Here is a 14,872-nt window from a genome sequence, read left to right on the forward strand (position 1 = left end):
TCGTATTTCCTAGTCAAAGAATAAAAATCTTATGATGAATGCTCCAGCTGAGAGCATCGGTGTGGCCGATACCAAAAGCGTGGATGAACAGTGATTTTTCTTGCAATATCTAAGAATATTTGTCAAACACACATGCGCAGACACTACAGAGTATGGAGATGGCTACCTATGAGTTCAATACTGGTTATTTTGAAATGTCCGGTACTAGGTGCCATTTTGTAAAATCATATTTCTTGTTACCAAAGTTTGATTGATAGTATTAATTATTTTTTAGCAAAGATTTCGGTTTTGTTAATCTAGTTTGATTTCTAACTTTGTTTTCTAACATAAGTCAAAATACAATAAACATTTCGTAAAATATTTTTTGATTTATTTATAAATAACCTTAGGTGTCCGTCACTCTGGGACTTCCCCTTATTGGCAAATTTTCTACAGTGTTAAAACATTATGTCAAAGTGACTTTGAATTAGCTATGATGCAACAGAAAATTGCATTTACTAAAAAATGATTATAATAATATAAGCTTTTTTATTAAATATTTCCTTTACTATGTTTTGACCGTGGCATCGATACCTCATTTCAGTCCATCGGTCCGTCGCATTGACTCGCTGGCAGCGTTCTCGATTCGGTCTAGACACGAGATGCCCGCGGTCCCCGTCGCTGGGACCGCGGGAACGCCGAGCGGGTCCGCTCTCTAGGGCCCGGACGGCAAAACGCGGCTCCGCACGCGAACTATGCGACGACTGCGCACGACGTTCACGCGTTCGCGGACGCCAACGGGAGCCGACATGAAGACACAGAGCAGCTTAGAAGTACCCAAACAGGTACCTGCTCCAGAGGACGCTGATTGAAAGCTCTGACTGCTGCTTCTGCATGACAGATTTGATAGCCCTGCATGGTGTTGTTTTAGTTGTTTATCTCTGAATGCATTGTTGATTTAAATTTTTGTATATTTTAGTGTCATCGTTTGCAAAAATATTATTTACATTTAATGCAGTAAACGGAGAGGAAAAAAGGGTATAACCTCTGAATTTTTTTACTCTGCTCCGAATTGAATGAAATTTTGGAATTAGGTTTATCTTACCCTCAAGTTCAAAAGTGAAAACAATTTGGGTTGCGCCGTCACCCCCCGGGGGATGACTCCGCTTCTCAATTGTGTAATTACATTTTTTCAAAATAACGTCGGAAATCAATAGAAGAACTAATTGTAAGAAAAAAATGTCTTTTACAGTTTTTCAAAAAAAACTAATACTTTTCAAGTTACTGGTCACTAAAGAATCATATATTTTAGGCGTTTTTTTTCGTTTTTTTGCAAATATCTCCTAAAATATACATTTTAACGAAAATCATATAATGAACAAAATAATGTCAATAAAAATCTTTCAATAAAAAATATAAATAAAAATAATCAATAAAATCAATAAAAAAAAAGTTTTAAAAAAATCGTGAGTTTTCTGAAAATATTTTGTACTAAATTAGTGAATCTACTAGAATCCATCAAGATACCTATAATGAAGTGAATTCTAGATGGAATGTGAATTGCTTTAATTCTGATGCAAATGGCGCTCATTAAACCATATGATTTAAAAGAAAAAAACTTCGTGAAAGCTTCTTATTTGCATGATATCTCACTCATTTTATACGCGAAAAACTTGTAACAGCACTTATTTTAAAGCTTATGTTGAGCACTATAGAACCCAATTTCACCGAAATGCATAAAATGTAAAACCTCGCCACTAGATGGCTTTAAATACAACAATTAAATCTTTAACGAAATAAAAAACAACTTTGCTCTTTCAAATCTTGCTTAATATTTTTCCTAGAACACTTTGTGTAATACCGATTTATTAAGATTTTTATTGACATTATTTTGTTCATTACATGATTTTCGTTAAAATGTATATTTTAGGAGATATTTGCAAAAAAACGAAAAAAACGCCTAAAATATATGAATCTTTAGTGGCCAGTAACTTGAAAAGTATTAGTCTTTTTGAAAAACTATAAAAGACATTTTTTCCTTACAATTAGTTCTTCTATTGATTTTCGACGTTATTTTGAAAAAATGTAATTACACAATTGAGAAGGGGAGTCATCCCCCCCGGGGGTGATGGCGCAACCCGAATTGTTTTCATTTTTGAACTTGAGGGTACGATGAACCTAATTCTAAAATTTCATTCAATTCGGAGCACAGTAAAAAAATTCAGACCTAAAACGCTCCGTTTACTGCACTATTTTTTTTCCAAATGAGTTTTTTTGCGTTACACACACGCGTATAATATAAACTCTTGAAAAATTTAGCATGGATTTCAATGTTGCCTTAATTTTGTTATTTTTTGTGTCGTTATGTGTTACATAGTAATATAGCAGCGCACTACAATCTGCTATTGCATCCGTAGTGCACAATGGTAAGCATGATCGCACAATCACAAGATGTTAAGTGTCCCTACATATTTGATTCAGTTATTTGAATATGTATAATATATCAGGTCCGATCGGCTTCATTCGATGAAATCCAGTTGGAAGCGCAGCGTGCTCTGCAGGCAGTTTGCGGAGGCGATGATGGAGGTGGTCACACATCTGGAGGCTTCCTTAGAGTACCGCAATGTTCCGGTCAACGATCACGCAGCTTCGATTCTGCTGCTGGTTCCTCAGACGATTCAGCCGGTTCATTTCTGGAAGTCCCAAGACGATTTCAGCGCAGGCGGTCTTCCAACAGCAACAAGACTCCGCCGCCCTGCGTGCACTGCCAATATGCAGAGGAATATGCACGCCAAGTTGAAGCCACAGGTGGTGAAAGGTATTTCATAGATCACCATGAATTAAGGGCATTAAGTTATAGTAGTGATACGGACTCGTCGACGACGGACGAAGAAAATGATAGCGACCATGAAAACGAAAATGGTTCGCCACTACTTTGCCCACCATCGCCTTGCAATATTACATTCACCTTGTCGCCTACAGCACAAGATGACGATTACCCGCCATTTCCCTTGTTGGATCCCGCGACAGACGTGAAACCTTACCCGCCTTCTCCAACGATAGAATTACCGCCCGAGGAAGGCACACCGCCTGTTCGAACGCGACGGAGATCTATATCGCGTCAAGAAGCGTTTGTCGTGGAACCAACAGGCAACTCTTTAGAGAATGTGGCTGCTTCTGACGAGTCGAATACATCATCAAATGTGCCGCCGGAGGAAGTGACGACAGAACTTGATTCCGGATTAGTAGTGCGTGATATATACTTGGCTGTGCCGGATTTAAAACGTGATAGAGCTGCGTCTGTTGATTCGTGTTTTTCGAAAGTGTCTTCGGCGGGAAAGACACAAGAGTTGAGGCCGCCAGATGGTGGACTTTTGTGTTTAGAAGTGCCTCCATCCGGGGCGTTGAGATCACGCTCGGTTGATATAGTGCTTCCTACAGATGAACAGGCGCGTTATAAAGCGCTCGCTTTAGCCGGACCGCAGGGAGATCATCTCGATGGCAGACGGTGAGCTTTAGTTGAAATTGTTTATCTTGCATGCAATTTATCTAAGAATATATATGCATTCGTTTTTCTATATTTAAATTTTAAACATTCTTATTTTGGTACCGTCTTATCATTCGTGAATAAAATCAATCATAATTTTCGGATATTATCTGCTCAAATGAAATGAAATTAAGTCTAAATCTAATATGCAAAAATGTCATGTTTAACCCTCCGTCGGTCGGCGTGGTCCGGCCAGACTTTTTTCGACTTCAATTAAAAAAAAAATACTTCTAGTAATCCTATCGACTTGAAATTTTTTTATTTTTCCTAAAATTTCATTAGCTGTCGATCAATGAAAAATTCAGGACGAAAAAATGTTCAGAAGGATAATTATAAGGGTATTTTTTATACTTAGAACGGTCGGAAAGGTCTGTCTAGACCACCCATACATTTTGTATGAAATATACACTTGTTGATATATGTAAACCAGTATTTTGTCTTTTTTCATGGTATTTTCTATTCAAACTGCGTTGTATATATTCTTTGCTATGTGTTGTAACATGAATGTTAGTATTTTCATGACGAGAGTTCCTTGAAAACCTACCAAACTTATTGGTAATCGCAAACACTGAAAATCGGATGAGTAATGCACACTATTATCAACAATTTTTCTACCCGTACTGCGTTCGAAATTTTTTTTTTTTTGGAAACCTGTAGTGAAATTATATTTTCACTTTGAGTTTTACAGCTCATTTCAAAGGCGACGCACCTCATTTCGTTTTCATTTGAATTTCACATACATTTCAAAGGCGCCGAAAAAGAATGAATATTGTTTTTCATTGATGTAAATCAGAAAAATTGACAAAAAAAGCAACGATTTTTTTATATTTCTTGATTTTTTTATATAATATAATATGTAATATTTTTATTATGAGCAAGTTCAACACATGCAAAAGACGGTAAAAAAAAGAAAAAATCAAAACTTTAAATATTTACTACTAACAATCGTTAATGTATAAGACACCAAAAACTCATTTATCCCATATAAATGCATTTAAAATGAATGGTGGTCCAGCCAGACCTTTTCGACCGTTCGAAGGTGAAAAAATATCCGACCGACGGATGGTTAAGTAATTCATAAACATATGAAATTGAATTCCTTTCTTTGGCGAGATATATATCATGTTAATTTTCAAGTATTCGTACGAGCTATTAATTTGTCGAATAAAATATGCATGCTCTGTTTAATCAAACGGCCCAATTAGCGTTACCATCAAATGACTTAAATTAATTTATCCTTTACCGAGCAGATATTCCACGCCTACGAGAAATACTTCTGCGGCTTATAGCCAATTTGATATATGAACATCTCCGAACCGCAAACGCGATTATGTTTCCTTTCATTCGAAGTTCTTGTGCGACTGTTAGATAACATATGCCATTTTTTGCTTGATTCGAACAAGTCAGATGGATGCGAAATAAACCTTCACCCTCAAGCGTATCGTAATCTTGTATTGTTTTTTCTACAAAAAAGAGATAAAACAAGCGCTCCTACAATGTATGTTTATGCCTAAAGCTTTTTGTTTCTCTTGAGTTTATTTGTGGTCGCTTTTTGTGATTGCTTAATCGCACTCGGAATTTATGGTTGATTTAACAAAAATCGTAAAATAAATAGTAGAAATGATATTCGATATAATCGGCATCAAAATGATAAAGAAAATTAAGATATAAAAATATCGTTGTTCATAACCAAAATCTTGAAAAATAATATGAATTACCATATTGTGATCCCACGCTGTAGTTTAAAAAATTATTTTAATTTTTAAAAGGAATATATTTATAATATAAGGAACACAATAGAATTCTAAACTTGTATTGCACTGATTGTGAGATTTTAATATAATTTAATGAAAAAATATACAGAGAGCAATGTCATTTCTATCTCCAAAGAATGAAAGAAATAAATCAACATAAAAATGCATGAAAGAATCGCACACTCCCGTCATCAAACGAATTGAAAAATCTATTTCCAAACTGGAACACGAAGGATTTATATTCTAAAGGTCTTTGTATGTGATAATTAAAGAAAAAATCTAATAAAAGAGTTTTTGTGACTATATATGTATTCATGTGCTATATTTACCATCAGTCGATGCAAACAAGAGATCAAATGTTTCGACATGAAACATGCAAATAATATTGATCATTTATAGCAGGAAATGGGACACTGGAAGTGTCAGAGTAATTTTGATTGCAAAATTTCCCTCTGCGCGTTTTAGTGCAATATGTCAGTGAATAATTAGCGATTGATATAAAGAGATTGTTTCTATTACATTGCAATGTGTGAGATGGATGTTTTGATTAAAACACTTGATACATTCTACATTTTTGCAGTTTTAATATGAAGATTGAAATAAAATATAATATGCATATAATTAGCCATTTCAATATAGATATCAAAATATTTTATAAAATTACTGCAATAAATTTGATAGCGCGTAATATATCAATATTATTCAGCTGGTATAAAAATATACAAATCAAAAAAAAATTAATCTGGCTAGTATAATAAAATTTTAACTGGAAGCATTCTGGGAATGAAATACTGCAAAAATGATCATTCAAAAAAATATAACTCATAGAAAATTCCCAACAAAAATTTTGAATTTTTGATCTTGACATAAAATGATATATCTAAGCAACCTGTTTAATTTACATGAATTCATCAAATTTTATTTTTTAAATATTTTTATGATATCTATTTTTCAATTATTAGAATTTCAACCTTATTTACGAAATTGAAATTAATAATCCAACATGTTAACATTTAGAAGGAAAATGATACACCCATTTCAAACAAATTCAAAAAAATTACTAAAATCAAAAATTTCTCTAAATGAATTTCGAAGAAGACTCAATGTACTAGAACATGTTTCCTTCAGTATTTTGAAGGAAGGAGGTATACAGGTTCCAGACTTTCACTTAGCTAAAACAGCAGAAGAAGCTAAGAAATTTGCTGAGGAATTGAAGTCTAGAGATATTGTATTAAAAGCCCAAGTTTTGGCTGGTGGAAGAGGTGTCGGTAGATTTAAAAGTGGATTGCAAGGAGGAGTCCAGATGGTTTCGACACCTGAACAAGCAGAAACGATTGCTAAACAGGTATCAATAGAAAAGTACGATCAGGTCTAATCTAAAGAATAACTAGATAAATAACAATAAATAAATTTGATTAATAAAATTATTAATTAAATGGAAATGGAATTAGTTTAATGAAAAATCGTAAGTCAAATATTTTTTTATTATATAGATGATAGGGCAAATATTAGTCACAAAACAAACAGGATCAGCTGGCAGAATCTGCAATTCTGTTTTGGTGACTAAAAGAATGTTTCCAAGACGTGAATTTTACTTAGCCGTTATGATGGAACGATCTTTTGGAGGTCCTGTTATTAACCAATAGATCCTATTAAAGGATTAACGCATGAACAGGTACTGGTAATAGAACTAATATCCACTTACGGAATAAATTGAATCATAACATAATAAATTGCAAATTAGTAAATTTTCTAAGTGATTCTATGTTTATTTTGTTTAATTTAAATTAATGCTCTAAATGATTGAAGTTAATTATTAACACTACCGGTTTTATTATAATAAAGCCATTTTAAAATTATATATAAACCAAATAAAAACTACAAATTACTAAATTGTTTCAATTCGGTTTATATTATTATTCTCATTGTAAAAACTAATTTTACATTAATCGGTCAATTAAAATATTATAGGCGTGTAAAATTGCCAATGCCATCGGATTAGGAGACGACTTTGCACAAAATACAAGCTGCGTTCTAGAAAAGATGTACGACATTTTTGTCAAAAAAGACGCACTTCTAGTTGAAATTAATCCATTTGCTGAAGACATACATGAAGGTCCACCAGAAAAAGTATTTTTCAGCCTGGATTGTAAATGTCGATTTGACGATAACGCCGATTTTAGGCAAAAAGAATTATTTGACTTACGTGATTGGACTCAAGAAGATCCTAAAGAGAAGGAAGCCGCAAAGTTTGGCCTTAACTATATTGCTTTAGATGGAACAATTGGATGTATGGTAAATGGAGCTGGTCTTGCTATGGCAACAATGGATATCATCAAACTACATGGAGGAGATCCAGCTAACTTTTTAGATATTGGTGGTGGTGCTACTGCTGAAGCTGTTAAACAAGCTTTCAAGATCATCACCACAGATCCAAAAGTATTAGCCATTATGGTTAATATTTTCGGTGGAATCATGAGATGCGATATTGTTGCTAAGGGTATTATAGATGCTGCCAAAGAGCTAAAATTAAAAGTTCCGATAGTTGTTAGATTGAAAGGAACCAATGTCGAGCAAGCTAAAAAACTGATCAAGGAGAGCAAGATGAAAATTTTACCAGCCGATGGTTTTTCAGAATCTGCGGCTATAGCTGTAAAATTATCACATATAGTTCGTTTGGCAAAATCAGCGAAAATAAAAGTAAAATTCCAAATGCCCGGAGAGGGGAAAAAAGGAGGAGACGAATCTGTGCCACCTGGCCATGATAGTAAATGCAAGGGAAAAGAATTAAGACCGTGATATAATATTAAGTCTCTATATTTTTATATTTTTTATTATATTTAATTTAATAATAATACTGATAGTCTTATTTGACATTTTAGAAATCTGTAAACATTGTTAGAAGAAATATGTGTTAAATAAATATAAAGTAATTGGAAAAAATCAACTACATTTTTATATTAATTGATACTATTAAGATATAATAAATTAACTTTTGTATATATCTATTATTCCTATACATTTTCGCTTCGGTCAAAATTCTGAGTTGACAACAAATTAAGTTATCGTTGTTTTTCCCATGTCATGAATATTTATTTGAAATAATCCATAAAGAGAAGTATTTTAAAATTTCTCATTTTCCACAATGTATGTTAATGTGTTGCATGCCTGAACGAAAACATAACAAGGACCATCCATCATCGTTTGTACATAATTAACTGTTACCAACATTTTCCACCCGCTTACGTGTCTTCTAAATAACATGCTGAACCACAACTGATATTTTAAATATTCATATAATATCCTTTGAATAATAAATCATAGTAGAAAACATAGTAGATAGTAAATATTTCTCTAGTTTATAATTACTAAAATGAGATTTTGAGGTCTATCTATTCTTTGTTCTTAGCGGTGATAGATCAATACTCTCGACAATGTTTTTTATCAAAATTCTTGATAGAAATGAACAATTACGCTGTAAGTAATTTGGTTCCTACATTAAATTCCTTCATTACTATAACGAACACAGTATGTTCTATCCTATCATCGTACAAAATTTATCACAATACATATTCACGGAACGAAGTACATCCTTGTTGAACATGCTGGCCGAGTGTCAAGCTTTGAAAATTAATCATGAGGTCCTTTAATTAAACCAGGTCCACGTACAGTAATCCCGGAGCAACATATGGACTACGACCGAACATTCACAGCGCCGCGTCTTCTCCCAGAACCATTTAATTAATCAGATTATTAACCGCTGCTGGGATAATAATATAATATTGATAGGTCTATTAAATTTCTATTTTCTTTGTTGTCTTCTATTATTTATGATGATTGTTCAAGTATTGAAATAAAGAAGCAACGCAACTTACAAAATGATTTAAAATAGTTTGACCAGAATAGTCCTATAACTTGCATTCTAGTTATCAACCTACAGAGATCAACTATGCTATGTAATTCATTTCTTCTCTATAATAAAATTAATTTATTATCTGCTGAATTACAAAAAATGAGTTTTTGTAATATTAAAATATTATTAACAGAATTATTTGAGTTATATGAGATTTTAAATATAAAACTTTGCATAAAGATATTTAGAGTTTAGGTAGGATAGTGGAGCTGGAAGGTCCAATTTAACTTTCAGTAATTATATTGCCGAAACTAAATGAACAACATTACAACACATAACACGTATCAAACAAACAACTATCGAGCAATTTCAAGTAAAAATCCCATTTAATTCCTAATCATGGAAGTACTTTTTTTAAATCTTTAAAATTTTCACAACCCACTAATTTTACAACATTATTAAACAAGAAAATTATTGTCAAAGAAAAGAATATATGGTGCAATATACAATTAAATATAAGCAAATAAAATAAAAGTGTAAAGATTAATTATAAAATGTATGTGATTAATGTACGTGTATATAAAGTCAATAACTAATCATTAACAAAAATCTTTAAAATTTGCAATAGGTAAGAAGCGACTGCAAGGGGAAAAACAAATTTAAGGGTCCAATATTTTAAGTTTTGAAGAGATTTTCAATAATATCTATCTAGTTAATAGTTTAACCAATGCGTAATATAAAGTTCATGGAAACATTTTTCACAAAGATCACACTGTATATAACCTTGATCTGGTACTTCATCAGAAATATTCATCAACATACCTGGAATAACTATTAATTTGATATAGCTCTTGTAAAATTTTTATTTTTGAATTAAATTCATTCTATATTTACTATTTTTTTATAGTTTCCATCTTTGCCAGTGTATAAGTGGTCCTTTTTACCCCAAATAGATTAGTAGTGTTATATCAAAGGCTCTTGAATCTATCTCAGAATTAACAATACATATTATGACAATATGACAAATACAATTAAATAACGTACACTGGAAAAATATTCAGGTATCACATACTAAATAAAAGAGCTCAAAACCGAAAAAATTACCGACATAAAAAATACGATTGTTATGAATATTGATACTTGGCCGTTTGTCACTTGATAGCGACGTCGTAAGAATTAAGGTAATTACTGATTGCGCATCTTTTGCCTTCTACTTTAAAATATGAAAAAATCATGGTGGATTCCGGCACCAAACTAATCTTTTTTTATTACAAACGTAAAAGCAAGCAATATTGAATATTATAAAGTAGATGATCGATTCAAGTTTATGCGGCCATGTTTTATTCATGAACTTTTAAATCCTATCTAAACTTTGTTATGATCTCAGATGATATACAACATACAAATTTAATAGCAAAATGAATAAATAACTTGACAATACATGCGTATGAACGTAATTGTAACATTCTATTTAGAGTTTTAATAAAAATACTATCAAGAATGTTGTTCACAAACAAAAAGATAGATTTCAAAATCTTCCAACAAAATGAAACATTTTGAATTAAATTGACGTCTTAAGAATAGTTATAATATATTATATTATTGTTAATGACACAAAATTTCTTTGTGTTAATTTAACGACATCACCAAATAATCTTATTGTATGCAAACTAATTGTATAGACTTCAGCAATTTTTTCACAATTAGTATTTTGTCAATTTAGTCACAAAATACCCAATCAGATATTATGAATTGATGTAAAATCCAAGTACTCATTCCAATATCTACGTCACAATAAAACCAAAACGCAATAACAATAATTTGTCCCACAATGGTTTTCATTTAATAATTCGTTTTCATTTCATTTTGATAATTTTCAATCCACATGTCATAGTCAGGCAAATAAAACCGCCGAAAGCCCTATGTATTTTTCCACCGACAAATGACTAAACCATCCATCGGTGAGTCTAGACGCAACCGAGGCATTGCCAGCTGACCTGACCTCGCTTTTTCACGCACATTTTTTTTCATATGAGCAATTTTCACGACCATTGATTTGGTACAGTGTTAACCGGGATCAGGGATACGAGGTTACTCGAAATTGCCCATAAAATGCGTAATATTTTTATGTGGTAGAGCTGATATTTTTATCATATTTCAATTCAAATGCTTATATGTTTATAAAAAGAGCATCAGATATATGAAAATATTCTCTTAGTTTTTCAATCCATAAAGATATAAAATTCTCATATAAGATACTGCAAATCTATTCTACATAAGCAGAAACTACAAAATTATAAAGAATTTGTAATAAAATACATTATTGTATTAAATGAAATTATAAATATGTAAATATAAAGTTTGCATGTGTTGGGTTTCAATAGGTCAATCTGTCATAAATTGTTAATTACATATATTCACAAACAAACCATTATACGAGAAATAATTGTGAAAGTCCGCGTAAAATTCGATGGAAATGTGCACCATAAAAAGCCTTTACGATATCAAGATAATATAAAATATTATGAATTGGGTTCATACTATTAATCTGATATATGTTGCGATTGCGGTACGATTAACCTGTATTTACGTTTCAATATCAAAATTATCTCAGCTATAAATCAAATCCGAGGGTTGAATTGAGTCATATAATGTATATGCGAACGTTAAACTCGACCAAACACGCGTGGAAAATGTATGATGCAAAGTATTCCATAAACGAATTATGAACTAGAGCAGAAGCTTTTGATAAAAAAGCATAGGTTTTCCACAGATTATATATATATATATATATATATATATATATATATATATATATATATATATATAGATGGCTCAAGTCTCCAATTTAATATTCTATCTAATACTTTTCAATATTCATTTTAATATCTTTCCATTTATGGTCTTAGCATAAGCTATACACGTATCGGAAAATGCAGTTTTTGGATCAGCATAAGAAATTCACAAATAATAAATATATACTATATTTACTTTACTTTTACTACGGTAAAAGAACAATATCACCTTTTTGGCAATTACAATTTCTAAATTACATTTTTCTAGGGAAAAGTCCCGTAACGTCGGACGGCACCAAGCACCGGACACTCTATTTAACACGTGTTATTTAAGCAAGTATAAATCTTTTTGTTTCAAAATACAAGTAAAAATGTCTGTCCCTTAGCACCGGACACTAAGTCGTCCCTTAGTGTCGGACAGTAAACATATTGATATTTCTTGTGAGAATATACATCAATTATTTAATTTTGTTTTGTATGAGTGCTAACTACATACCCCCATTTTTCGTATTACCTAATCAAAGAATGAAAAGCTTATGGTAAATGCACCAGCTGAGAGCATCGGGATGAATAGTGACTAATTTTCTAATATCTAAGAATATTCGTCAAAGACACATGTGCAGACAATCCAGAGTGTGGGATGGCTACATATGTGATCAATGCAGGTTATTTTGAAATGTCCGGTACTAGGTGCCACTGTTTAAAAATAATTTTTGATACCAATGTTTGATTGATAGTATTATTCTTTTTCAGCAAATATTGCAGTTTTGTTAATTTAGTTGATTTCAAACTTATATTTAAACTTTTATTATAAAATAAATAATAATTTATAAACATTTCGTGCAATATTTTTTGGTTTATTATTAAATAACCTCAGGTGTCCGCCAATAGGAGACTTCCCCCTAATAGTTCAATGAATAATAAACTTTAAACTAAATTATTATTAAATATATATATTAAATAAATATTATTGCTTTTCTTAAAATTTTGGTGAATTAATTTGTAAAATCTAGTTCATATGGCACTGTTTAATCTAAAATCATGATGAAACAATTGAAACAAATTAATTTTGACACATGAAACAAATTCTAAATCATTTTTCAATAAGTAGAAAATTTTTTTATTAAATAATAAGTAAAGCAAAATACAACATGCATAAAAATAATGTATATGCAGTTTTGAAACGTATTGGGTTATTTATTAATCTAAATTATATAATTCTATTTGCAAAACATATATTTTATCTTATATTGTTTTAATTTCTGGTACATCTCAGCTGGTTTGCGGCGATAATATTGTAGACATTACATTTATCTTATTCATATATTATATTTTAATATTGTCTTAGCTCATAAGTGAAATAAATGTGTGAGTTTTTTTTTGTATTTTTTTTCATTTATTTCTACAATATAATTATATTTATATATATATAAAAATAAGTCGGGTTTTCTTCCTGACGAAATAACCCAGTACGCACGAACCGATTTCGACAATTTTGCATTCGTTGGAAAGGTCTCGGGCTCCGCAAGGGTTTATAGCTAAGAAAATTAGTTGTGCATGGCATCGTGCCTTAATGCAAGCTGCTGGAACTTCACGCACCGTAATTAAAAATTCGAGTGATGAATTAGTAGTGACAATTATTAGAATTATGCTTGGTTAAGTCAACGATCAATTCTTGCCGCAAAGAATAATGATGTACACGCACTGAATTTCACCATTCCAATCAAAAATTGCTGGCAATTTGTGACATACCAATGATTCTGACTGGTCTTCCGTTTGACTTCAAACGATTGCAATTTCCAGTTCGCCTTGGATTCGCCATAACAAGTCGCAAGGCCAATCGCTTAGTGTTTGCGGGATGAATTTCAAATAGATTATTTAGAAAATCATTATTCTTCACATGGACAGCTATACGTTGCCTGTTCACGAGTTGGAAAACCATCCGCTTTGTTTGTGTTAACGTCAGACCAAAAAACAAAAAATGTGGTTTACCAAAGAGCACTTCATTGAAACGGATATTCTGCGGATTCACTTTCATTTACTTAGAGAAGTTCAACTAAAAAACACTTAATTTTGTAATCAAAATAAATTCATTACTGTTGTATAATTAAATCAATTTTTTTCTTTTCAAATATAGAACAAACAAAAAATTTCTTCATATTTCTTACGAAACCATCTGGTGGCGAAACGAAGTTCGTCGGGTTGCTAGTATTCTATAATCCACAACAATCCTAAAAAAATATCTTAACAAATTTCAAAAAGATTTATTAAAATCCGACTGCAGCAGTATTCTTTCATAAATCATACATGAATCTGATATTTTTATTTGTCTATTTGCATAAGTAGATTTATAATTATTATTATTTAGACAAGACTTTTTGTATTGTTGAATTATTTATTTATATATGTCCATAATACTTTTCCAATTTATTCATTATTCTTCTACCATTTATTATTTCATTATTCGAGTTCAGGGAAAATTATGCGAACCACATCTCTCCAAAAAAAGTCGCCTGGGTGAACCACTAATGTTTTGTTTGTTATTCTAACGATTAATGTTTTATGATCCAGAAGAGTGTGCGCGTGCATAAGTTTTCTGAAATTTTTGCATTTTTATCAAAAACAACAACAATGTAAAAGTAGACCACTTTATATTATAATATGGTAAAATTTATGGCCGTCTTAGCATTACGTTCAGCTTTAAATTTGACATAAGTGATTATTACCATATTCTCGTCTAGGAGAAAAATATTTGTTATGCATATACCTATATACTGTATAATCCTTCTAATATTTAATTGCTAAGATAGTAGGATAGTTCAGGTGTGCTCTGATCATTAAGCCGTGAATATCAAACACGTATATTATAGGATAATTATCAATTTTGCAGACAGCATATTGCACTAACTCGCTAGATTTCAATTAAAATCTAAGTTAAGCTAAA

At 31.4% G+C, this 14,872-nt stretch overlaps 1 pseudogene; it reads left to right on the forward strand.

Moving 5' to 3' along the window:
* Nucleotides 1-2,559: 2,559 nt before the first annotated feature.
* The window catches only part of LOC113370949, a 15,250-nt pseudogene continuing 2,937 nt past the window's right edge, over nucleotides 2,560-14,872 (forward strand).

This window comes from Ctenocephalides felis, unplaced genomic scaffold (assembly GCF_003426905.1).
Source record: "Ctenocephalides felis isolate EL2017-DRISC unplaced genomic scaffold, ASM342690v1 CF-g0.4_SCAFFOLD_01492, whole genome shotgun sequence".
Lineage (NCBI taxonomy): Eukaryota > Metazoa > Arthropoda > Insecta > Siphonaptera > Pulicidae > Ctenocephalides > Ctenocephalides felis.